Below are 12749 nucleotides of genomic sequence, written 5' to 3' on the forward strand. Positions count from 1 at the left end.
CATGTTGAAGGTTTTTCGATTCAAGGCCGTCTTGATGGCCGAATTACTCGCGCAACCTATCAGACAAGTGTCTGGCACCTCGCGCCATATTTCCGTTGAGATTCGGTCTGCAGTATATTGCTTCTAACTTTTGCATATGAACTCGAATTGAGATGATTTATATATCAAAATTGATTGCCTCAACGAGACGAAGACAATTCCTTAAGAGTGCTCCTTCATCCGAGGTCATCTTGAAGACGTGATTGGCCAAAAAACCACTCGGAACATTGAATTATGCCACTCGGAGTATATTTTCGGTCCATAAGATAAAGTCGAATGAATATAACCGAAACATCAAAGTGGTTCCACTCGGTGACGTGAATATTTTTATGCTGAAAACTCGTTCACTCGAGACCATCTTCATTGCAATCTGTATCTTGCCAAAATCAGGTATCAACACATGCCCCCCTGTTTTTCGGCAAAGCTTGCACGCCGAAAAATAATATGCAGATGTTTGTTCTAAGGACGATATCAACACTCCATCGGCCATTTATTTTTCTCAGGGCGATAATTATGTATCGGCCATGTTTGTGCTAAGGGCGATAATCGTATATCGGCCATTGCCTACTTAGGCTTCCTGCCACACACTCGGGTGGTACTTCTTCAAATATTTGCCATTGAGAGCTCGAGGTAACAATGCCCCTTGTATTGATTCCACCAAATATGAATTTCCGGGAACAACTCTTGTAATTCTAAAAGGACCATCCCAACTTGGAGACCACTTCCCGAATTTTCTATCCCTTGAACCAATTGGTAGAATCACTTTCCAGACGAGATCACCAACTTGAAAATTCTTCAACTTAACTTTCTTATTGTAAGCTCTTGCAACCCTCAACTTGTCTCTCTCTATGGACTTCAAAGCAACCAAACGTTTATCAGCAACCTCATTAATATTGTCCATCATCAAGTTATAAAAGTCTACTGCCGATAAATCGTTTTCTTTGGCTATTCTCAAAGCATTCAAATTTACTTCCACCGGTAAAACAGCCTCCTGACCATATACTAGCTCATATGGAGTCACTTTCGTAGCACCATGCCTTGAGATTCTATGTGCCCATAATGCCTTAGACAACAAGTCATGCCATCTCCTTGGATTATCCTCAATCTTCTTCTTGATGAGCTTGATTAAAATTTTATTGCTAGACTCAGCTTGTCCATTAGCTTGGGCATAATATGGAGAGGAATTGAGCAACTTTATGTTATAAGATTCGGCAAACTCTCTCCGTATGCGTCATGTTCTTGAGAGGTACTGCTTCAGACCATTTAGTGAAATAATCAGTTGCCACCAATACGAACCGATGCCCTTCTGAGGAAGACAGATGGATTTGTCCAATGAAATCTAAACCCCAACCTCTGAAAGGCCACAGTTTGATAATAGGATGTAACATAGCAGCAGGAGCCAATTGAATATCACCAAACTTTTGACAAGCTTCACACCCCTTATAATATCTGAAGCAATCATTAATCATAGTCGGCCAATAAAACCCAGCACGTTGCAATAACCATTTCATCTTGGGGGCTGACTGGTGAGTGCCACAAATACCTTCATGTACTTCTCCCATAGCAACTCTTGCCTGGTCCTCATCCAAACACTTTAGAAGAACATCATCGACTGTTCGGCGATAAAGACCATCATCTCTCATTGTATGCTTGAAAGCCATATGCCGAACAGCCCTGTCCACCCTTTCACTCGGATTGCACAAGTAATCAACAATGGGCTTCCTCCAGTCGGGATTGTCACCTGCACTAGATTTTTTGTTAATGACCGAATCAGTGGGTTCTAGTTCGGCCTCTTCTATACTGGTAAGACAAGACATCGGACTTTAAGAAATATGAAACATGCCATGATCAACATGGTATCCGGATGCTTGCTGCGCCAACTCATTTGCTCTCCAGTTGTCATGTCTAGATATATGTGCAATGCTAAAACAATCCAAAGTAGAGATTATATCTAGACATTTATCAAGATAAACATTAAGTGATTCGTCCAAACACTGAAAGACTTTGGATATTTGCTGCACCACTAGTAACGAATCGCCATAAGCCTCAATATGTGTAACACCTATAGCAAGTAACATCTCTAGGCCGAATAACAATGCTTCATATTCGGCTTGATTATTTGTGCAAAAATATTCTAAGCGGCATGAGGCTTCAAAAACAGCACCATGAGGAGATATATAAACAATACCAACACCTTGGCCATTGCTACAAACTGAACCATCAAAATATAATCTCCATGGTACTAATGAAACAATGTTCATATCAACATCATGCTTGTTATTAATCCGATGTTCAACAATGAAATTAGCAACAATTTGGCCTTTCATGGATTTTAGAGATTCATAAGCCAAATCATATTCAATCAAAGCATAAGCCCACTTGCCAATTCTACCACTAAGAATTGGCCTATGCAACATGTATTTAATGACATCGGTTTGACAAGCTACTACACAAACACTCGGCACTAAATAATGTCTCCGTTTTGTGCAAGAATAATATAAGCATAGACATAATTTCTCAATAAATGTATACCTTGTCTCTGCGTCCAATAAGCGGCGGCTCAAATAAGTGATGGCATGCTCTTTTCCTTCGGTCTCTTGAGTTAGAACAGCACCAATAACTCCTTCCTCTGCTGCAATGTAAAGTCTGAAGGGTTCCCTATGCTTGGGTGCTTTCATCACCGGAGGAGTGCACAAATAATTCTTGATCATATCAAATGCTTCTTGCTGTTTTGCCCCCCAAGTGAAATTAGCATCATTCTTTAACCGAAGGATAGGAGTAAATGCATCAACTTTCCCTGATAGATTAGCTATGAACCTTCTCAAATAATTGACCTTGCCAAGGAACTTTTGCATATCTCTCTTGTATGTTGGAGCCTCCACTTTCTGTATAGCCTCTATCTTTTTGGGATCAATCTCTATACCATCTTCATGAATAATGAAACCCAAGAACTTGCCAGCTGACACGCCGAAAGCACACTTCAAAGGATTCATTTTCAATCCATTCTTTTTCATTCTTTCAAAAGCTAAACGCAAATCGGCCAAGTGAGATTCAAAAGCATCCAATTTGACAACAATATCATCAATATAAACTTCAAGTATGACACCGAGTAAATCATGAAAAATCAAATTCATAGCCCTTTGATATGTGGCGCCAGCATTTTTTAATCTGAATGTCATCACTGTCCACTCGAATAAACCAAGGAAACCAGGGCATTGAAAAGTTGTCTTGTACATGTCCTCTTCGTCCATAAAAATTTGATTGTATCCGGCATTACCATCTAGAAAGCTAATAACCTTATGTCCAGAAGCATCATTAATAAGCATATCGGCTATTGGCATAGGATACTCATCTTTGGGTGTAGCCCTATTCAAATCTCTGAAATCAATGCACACCCTCAACTTGCCAGATCCTTTCTTCTCTACTGGGACAATGTTAGAAATCCACTCGGCATACCTGCAAGGTCGAATGAAATTAGCTTCAAGCAGTCGACCGATCTCTTCCTTGATCCGGTCATATGTTTTCGGATTAAATTTTCTGGCCGACTGTTTATAAGGTCTAAAACTGGCCTTTATAGGCAACCGATGCTCCACTAGCTCTCGGCTTAACCCTGGCATCTCATGATATTCCCATGCAAAGCAACAAACATATTCTTTCAGTAGCTCAATTAACTTAGCCTTACAATCGGCTTTTAAATTTTTGTTTATAAATGTCGGTCGAGTGACTGAACCATCTCCAATATCTACCTCTTCTAACGGATCGGCTGATGTAAAACCTTGTCCAAGTTTATCCATGTCATCCAACTCCTCTATAGACTCATACATATCGTTCTCATTGGATCGATACTTTACAAGACGTTTTTGTAACCACTCGGAATTAGGATCCATTTAAACATATCATACCTTGGAGCCGATTGCATCCACTCGGCTTTAAAGAAACAAGCACAAAACCATTCTTGGTCACGCTGAGAAAATCAAATTCCGATAAGTCACGTCCCGTCAAGCAAGTAGCGTTCGGATGTTGCCAATCCACCGATGCATCGCCCAAAGCAACACAGGCCGAGTTATCCGCATGAATAACTTCCACTTCATCATCAACCCACTGAATCAAAAATTGGTGCATAGTGGATGGCACACACTGGTTTAAATGAACCCAATCGCGGCCTAGTATGACGTTTTAGTTACCTTGCACCTCAGTGAAAAAGAATGCAGTAGCCAAAGTTTTGCTTCTGACTGTAAGCTCCACATACATTACACCTTTGGCGTCAGTTTTTTCTTTGCCTTCAAACCCGTTGAGCACCATATTGGTCTTGATCAATTCTTCATCAGGCAAACCCAATTTCTTGAAGACCGAATAGGGCATAAGATTTACCACAGCACCACCATCAACAAGCATCCGAGTGAGCGGCGACCCATTGATATGACCTCTGAGATATAATGGTTTCAGATGCGTTACTGGTTCTTTTGGTTTCTCGAATATCGCGTTTTTAGGGCCAAAATCCAGCTGAGCCACCTCCCCTTCTTCATCTACAGCACGAAACTCAGCAGGTAAGTAATACACCATATTGATATCCATACCTTCATGAACCGGCGTAGACTCATAGTCCAACAAATCAGCCTCCTCCTCGAGTGCATCCACAGATTCTGAAATTTGTCCGAGTGAAGGAGAAGTAAGAAGTGTCGCAGATGATGTCATATCTGTTGCATCGTCCTCCTTTGGTGATGTAGGTATTGCTGTGGTAGATGTAGAAGTTGTTGTATCTTGTATTTGTTTAGGCCTCCACACTTGTTTTGGTGGAACCATGGGTCGAGTGTCATTGAACAACTTATCCCTTTGTTTCTCAGCCTCCTGTTCTGCCATCTCTTAACTCCTTAACCTCTGTAGTTTCCTCTTTTGTGTCTTTGTTAGCCCTGGAGGACACCACTTTGGATGAGTGTATTTAGGATCTCTCGTCTTTACCTGGCTGGTGCTTGCCTCATGGTCATTAGCCGAGTGCTTTGGCGCGATAGCAAGTATCGGCTCAGTCAGATTGCTATGCACAATCGGCTGCTGTATGGCGAATGTTTTGGTGCCCAAGGTAATTGAGTCGACATCCATTTTCTCCTTGCCTTTTCCCGACTCAACTGCTGCAACACTTGGTGATTTAACACGCCATTCTTTTCAACTTTCCAGATGCATGAAATTTCCACTCGGGCGCACCTTTTTACTCTGATGGAATCCACTCGGATGGATAACACTCGGATGGAATCCACTCGGATGGATATCACTCGGATGGAATTCAGTCGGATGGAATCTACTCAGCAACATTTTTTCACTCGGATAGTTAACACCTGGGTGCATTCTTACACTCGGATAATTTCCATCCGGTCACATGTTTTGTCCAGCCGACCGATAGTTACCGATGTTCAGTCGGCCATTATATGAATATTCAAGTCGACCCCAAATAGTTTGCCTTTGCTCTTCTAGAAACAACGCCTTTGGTCCACTCAGTTTCATATACTGACTGAACATATCAGCTGATGGTGACCTTGGTCGCTTCAGATGAGTCGGCCGATTAAAGCTAGAACCGGTCGACTGGTTGGTGTACTTGGACAGCAACATATCAAAAGTTGGCTTGATCCGCTTGTGCTGTACTTGAACTTCATTCCTTTTCCACTTGCCAATTTCTGGACTCTTGGGCTTGACAAATCTCACACGAGCATTTTCTTGCACTTGCAGTTGCCCCCCGAGTGTAGGATTCTTAGTGATTTTGATCACTTCCTTGACATCGGGTTGCTTACCAAGCACAACCTGTCTCCCCAAGACCTTGTTGTCCTCCTTGTCTTTCCTGGGCTCACCAACAATAACATTAGCTTTATTAGTAGATTCGGCTACCTCCGTCCGAATGAGTAGCTTCTTCCCCTCCAAATCCATGGTATTCATTGGAAAAGGCTATTTATCAACTTGCATCTCAGAAAAGTTCAATCGTCCGTCATTAATGGCCGATTGTATCTGTCGTCGAAAAACATTGCAATCGTTAGTAGCATGAGAAAAAGAATTATGATACTTGCAATAAGCACGCCGTTTTAGCTCTTCAAACGGCGGTAAAGTATGAGATATTCTAATAATCTTAGCCTGCAGCAAAGCATCAAATATTCTATCACACTTAGCAATGTTAAAAGTGAACTTCATCTCTTCATCATGATTCTTATGAACCGGTTTCAGATCATTGCAAGTAAAGGGTTTGGCCTTAGATGGCCAAACAAATTCAGTAGCAAAAACATCACCCTCATCGTCCGAATGATCACTGTCATATTCCACCATATTCATCTTCGGACGATCGGCTTTGTATCTATGTACTTCTTTGAGGTCTTTGCTTCGGCTTTCCTGAGCCAAAGCCCTTTGTAAGACTTGGTTGATATTTAAAAACTCGTAGCCTTCTAGCTTTTCTCTAATGGGAGTTCTCAAACCACTCAGCACTAGGTCTGCCAAGTCCCTCTCGGTTATCACCAAACTAAAACACCGGTTTTTTGTTTCTCTGAATCTCTTGACGTAATCGGAGACCGATTCATCATGCTTCTGTTTAACCGATGTCAGATGTGACAACTTGAGTTCATTGTCGCTGCTATAAAAGTGATCATGAAACTTTTGCTCTAGCTGCGACCAAACCCGAATGGAACCATGTGGTAAAGAAGAAAACCATGAAAATGCGGTACCAGTTAATGATAAAGGAAATAAACGCACTTTCAATTCATTCAATGAGCCTGCCTCACCCAATTGTGCTAAATATTGACTAACATGCTCCCATGTGGTTTTTGTGCCCTCTCCATTGAACTTAACAAAATCTGGAATCTTATATCCCGGAGGGCACTGGATGGCATCAAAGTACTCGGGGTACGACTTTTGGTAAATCCGATTTCGAGGTAACTCAACTCCAAAATTTTCTCAAAGCATCTTAGCCATCTCCTCTCTAAGATTAGCTAGACCATCATCCATAGTGGACAATGCAGCTTGTGGCGGTGGCATAGAAGGAGTAGGGTTACTAGTTGTAGGTAGGAATTGCGGTATGTACGTCGACCCATATTTTGGTAGTGGTCGAGTGGATGTAGCTGTAAGTAGGGTTTGGTTCGGCGCTGCCACTGAACCTGTCATGCTCATAATAGGATTAATGGGTGCAGCCACAATCTGATTTGTTTGGGTAGGATAATAAGCCATTGGCACGGGAGGCGCCGATGAAATAAGTAAAGCCAGATTAGGGTTTTGCACACTAGCAGCTACACCATCATTACCACTAGTCGATTGAGATATATTCTTCTGAGCATTAGTATTTTATATGAAAGTTTGATAGACTAGATTGTTACCATTAGCAATACGACTCTCAATCTCAGCCCACTACTCAGGAGAAAAAGTAGTACTCACAGAGGGTTTAACCTGCTCGGCTTGAAGAGGAGGGAACTTGATTTTTTCAATCGGAGTGATGTTGCCTTGGCGATCTTTCTTGAATTTTGCAAGGAACTCCTGCAGGTCCTTCTCCTCGCGCGCCTTCTTGTACTCCTCATAGACATGGCGATGATCGGCCGATATCTCATCAAGACTAGGCTTAGTGATGTTATCGGCATCTACCTCAGATGGCTTGGGAAGATCGGACATGGTGGATGATGACGATTGATCTTTGATCCCCAGTGGAGTCGCCAAAAAGTGTGTGGACACACGAACACGTGTGTTGACACACGAACACGTCACGTGTACCCTCGACGCCGGGGGTGATGCACCGCAGCTCACGTCGAAGGAGACCCGACCGACAGCGCGATACGCAAGACAGTCGACGGGCGCTTTTGCAGACCCGAAAACCCCACACCCCCGGGAGGAGGACCCCGTCAGGGAGTGCGGCGGCTATGGGCTGCCCTAGGTCGATTCGCTCGCCCCTAGAGCCTCGGGATTCGCAGCTCTCAAACACGAAGAACAGCGAAGAACGAGATAGAAAAACGGTGGAGAGATAAAACGTAGATGAAAAAGTAGTATATTGATTTGTTCGATTGTGTGTTGTTCAATCGGCCGTCACCCCCAACATATATAAGAGGCGGCTGGACTTCCCGTACAAGTAAAGGATTCATCTAGGCTTTCCTTACAAGAAAAATTACATCAATTCACGTCCTAGAGTCCTAATTCTATTCCAACTCGGATTCAGTCTGAATCTGGCCCAAACTCTGTCTTCCTTCTTGCGCGGGCCGCCGGGCTTGCATATGATCTCCGATCGAGACGGCCCAAATATCAAACTTGTGCGCCTCGATGATACGAACAACTCTCATGTTGATCACTTTTTCAAATAAGGCCATCTTGAATACTTTTCGAGGTCATCTTTATCTTCCAGTCGGACTCGGTCTTGCAGTAGACTGGATTATCCGAGTCTCGTAGTGAATTTGTAGGCTATATATTATCTCTGATGATGATGACTCCAAAATCAAAGTTTACCGTCTTGATGATACGCACAACTTCTGTATTGAACACTTCTTCATCCAAGGTCATTTTGATAAACTTTCGAGCACATGTTCAATTTCACTCGGACTTGAGCTCATCCACTCGGATATTAGATACTTTCACTCGGATCGTCCGATTGGACTTTTTCACTCGGAAGACAATCTTTCACTCGATGACTATATTTCCACTCGGATGACTATATTTCCACTCGGAAGGCACTATCTTATTCAATCGGCAAGTTTTCGTCCCGATGGTAATCTTTTCACTCGGAATATTTTCACCTGGACGACAATTTCACTCGGATGATCATATTTCCACTCGAATGACTATATTTCCACTTGGATAATAATAAGTTCACCCGATCAGCAAACTTTCACCCGACCGGTAAATTTTCACTCGACCGTAAACTTTCACTCGGATGGTAAACTTTTCACTCGGATTTCCGACTGAAAACATAGCCCGATCTTGATTTGTCTCTCCAGGCCTCATACGACCTCGGATCGAGACGAATTATATATGAAAATCGATCGGCTCGACGAGACGAAACTTTTCCGTGTTGAAGGTTTTTCGATTCAAGGCCGTCTTGATGGCCGAATTACTCGCGCAACCTATCAGACAAGTGTCTGGCACCTCGCGCCATATTTCCGTTGAGGTTCGGTCTGCAGTGTATTGCCCCTAACTGTTGCATATGAACTCGGATTGAGATGATTTATATATCAAAATCGATTGCCTCGACGAGACGAAGACAATTTCTTAAGAGTGCTCCTTCATCCGAGGTCATCTTGAATCATCCGAGGTCATCTTGAAGACGTGATTGGCCAAAAAACCACTCGGAACATTGAATTATGCCACTCGGAGTATAGTTTCGGTCCATAAGATAAAGTCGAATGAATATAACCGAAACATCAAAGTGGTTCCACTCGGTGACGTGAATATTTTTATGCTGAAAACTCGTTCACTCGAGACCATCTTCATTGCAATCTGTATCTTGCCAAAATCAGGTGTCAACAACAAGGAAGATAAGCACAAAAGACATTACGGACCCTTACATGCCCCCAGGGGGTAATTCATGATTCTTCACAGGAAACAAAAGCCGGTACTAAGGGGAATCCTATCTACATCCTTCTGTGGTGGACGCTATCATCAACAGTGGGCCACGGGAGGCCGGCGCCAACCCCATCCAGATCAGCAGCGGCGACGGCCGGACGCCGCAGCTCTGCCCCGAGCGGCGCAAGAGCTCGGGGGCACGTAGCTGTCATCGCTCGTCTCCGGAGTCTTATAGAGCTCAGGAGAGCTGCTGGACTCCCAAGGGCTGCTGCTGGTGGAGTGGTCGCGAGCGGGGCACGCATCAGCCTCGCGCTCCTCTCCGGAGCAGCACTCCAGGCAGCGGCCCTCGGCATCGAAGACCTTGAAGAAGAGCGTGGAGACGCCGTCGTACTCAAAGTGGATGGCGAGGGCGCCCCTCGCACGGCAGACCCGCACGATCTCGCCCCAGCCGCGTGTCATGAAGATCTTGCCGGTGGGGACCGCTTCGATCTCCGCTCCAGTCGCCCGACCGCTGCAGTCGGTGTGCAGCAGCTAGAGCTCGAGAGGCCCCCTCGGCGGCATCGCGTCGGATAAGAACCGTGGGAAGTGAATCCAGGAGCTCGGAGGCATCGGCACCCACAGCACCAACTCGCGCGAGGAGTCCGCGGCGTGAATCCCAGGCGCGACGGCGCGCTTCGCCGTGGCGCGGCGACCCTGGATGCAGCGTGGGAAGCGCTGATCATCACTCCGTCCTCCCGAGCCCTCGGCTTGGGCGTATAAGGGCAGCGGGTACCTCGAAGGAGGCCGCTTGCACCAAGGCCTCGAAACCTGCATCGCAGCTTCATCACGGGTATGGATCGACCACTTGTTCGGTGGAAGAGGCCCCGGATCATCGCGGGGAGCCTTTCCTTTCTCTTCAGTAGAGAACTCTCTGATGGGCTCCATTGTTGTCAGCAGTGGAGCAAGCAGGAAGAAGCAAGCAAGCGAGGAAGAGATGGGCAACGGGGGCTCCGCTCCCTCCCCATTTATAGCAAGGGAAGGCCAACCGGCGTCTCCCACGATCGCAGGTAATGATGGTTTTCCTTGCATGTCGCAGGGACTTGACAAGTCGAGCAGTTGTCGAGGCAACATGGGGAAGCAGAGACGCCCATGACCAATCAACCGCCACGCATCAATCGAGGCCACAGGCTTTGGGGGCCAGCGGCGCTCCAAACTTGGACCTTGGCTTCGCCGCGAAGCCAAGCCCGAGCGCACCTTGGGCCCGGGGTTGTCGGCATCCTGGGAACGGGGGTCCCTAGACTTGCCTGCCTGTGGCCCGCGGCGTGGCTGAGCCAGCAGGCCGTACGACCCATCTTCACCAACAAAGCATCCAAGACCCTCGCGAGGGTCCAAGCCTCGCGAGGCGGACGACGCAAGACCTCCTCGGGAATAGCCTATCTAGGCAGGCTCACGAGGAGCGGAGATATCAAGGTGGGGCAAACCTCATGAGGCCCTCGTGACGTGAGCCATGACGCACGACACCAGGTGGGCGCCAGGCGGGCGCCAGGGCGCGCAACGTCCTTGTTTCCTCTTTGGTGCAAAGGAGGCCAGCGCAGGCGAAGAGTACCGAGGCATCAGGCAAAGGTTGCTATATTGGTGCAATGAGACCAAGACCAGGAGGACAGCAAGACGGAGGTCATCGTGGAGCCCAAGACGGCGTCACCACCAGAGATTTTCGCAGGCGAAGACCACTTTTGTTAGATAGCTTGTACTAGCTGCCCCCCTTCAAATTGGGCCGCCATTGTTCGCTCCCTTCCCGCTCGATATTTGCGAAGAGGACCAGGGCCTATATAAGTAGGACTAGCCACCACCTTAGAAAGGGACGGATCATTCAGACCATCCTCACACACACAAGCTCACCGAGCTCAAGAACACCTCAACCTCGGGAGGTTGTTCTTCCCTTGTACTATTCATTATTAGCCCTAAAGGCAATCCACCACCACCACACTGGAGTAGGGTATTACACTACAATGGTGGCCCGAACCAGTATAAACCTCGTGTCTTTCTATGTTGCAAGTTCGTCAAGTTCGTCCGCGAGATCTTAGTGAGCTAGGGCGTAGATCGGTGGGAGGAAAAGACTTCGCGCGCACCCTAGTGTTCGAACCTTAAGGGTTTGTCGGAACCCCACATCCGACATGCCTCCAAATGGTGCCCGAGCGCCTCCCTCGTAATGTTGGCAAGGTCTAAGGCCCTCCAAAAGAAATCCCCCGAGCCCTGCCCAAGGAGGGCGCCGGGCACGCCTTCCTATGCGACAAAGGGAGGCGTCCCAGGTGCGGGCGCTTATCCTGATGTGGCGCCACTTGCGGGGCCGTTCTCTTGAGGCCCGGCACGGAGTAACTGCTTATTCTTCTTGGGGATGGCCTCAGGAGGGTACTCACCCTTTCTGTCGGGGTCGTCGATTGCTGCAGCTTGGAAGGCACGCTCGAGGGAGCACACCACGTCTCTTTCTTCGCAGGGGACTATGATGATTCTGCCGCTTCATGGCATCTTGAGGACGTCGTAGCCATGGTGGGTCACCACCATGAACTTAGCCAGGGCTGGATACTCGAGGATGGCATTATACGGCAGACGGATGTGGGCGACGTCGAAGTCGATGACCTCGGTGCGGTAGTTTTTGCATTGTCCGAAGGTGACTGGGAGGCGGACCTGACCTATCGGGGTGGTGGAGCCGTCGGTCACTCCTGAGAAAGGCTTGGTAGGCTGAAGCTGATCGTAGGGTACTTGAAGGTTGTCGAACAACTCGACAGACAGGACGTTAAGCCCTGCGCCGCCGTCGATGAGAGTCTTGGTGACTTGCACGTTGCTGATGACAGGTGAACAAAGCATCGGGAGAGCGCAAGCGGTGGCCGCGCACTTGAGCTGGTCTGCTAAGCTGAAGGTAATAGCGCACTTGGACCACTTGAGCGGGCGTGTAGCCTTGACCTTGGGAAGGGTTGCATTCACCTCGCGATCAAACCGCTTGAAGATACGCTGTGAGGCTGGGGCTTGAGCTCCACCCAAGATGCAGGTGATAGCATGCGGCTCCTTGAAGCCCCCAGCCCCCTCGTCTTGGTGGTGGTCATCGTTCCTTCTTGGTGGTGGCGGCAGTGGAGGAAGCCCAACATTGCCCTGAGGACGGTCCTCGCGAGGCTGATCCCTCCAGGAACCTTTGCGAGACTGACCCTGCCAGCGGTCCTCACGAGGTCGGT

Source organism: Triticum urartu, chromosome 1, assembly GCF_003073215.2.
Source record: "Triticum urartu cultivar G1812 chromosome 1, Tu2.1, whole genome shotgun sequence".
NCBI classification, from domain to species: domain Eukaryota; kingdom Viridiplantae; phylum Streptophyta; class Magnoliopsida; order Poales; family Poaceae; genus Triticum; species Triticum urartu.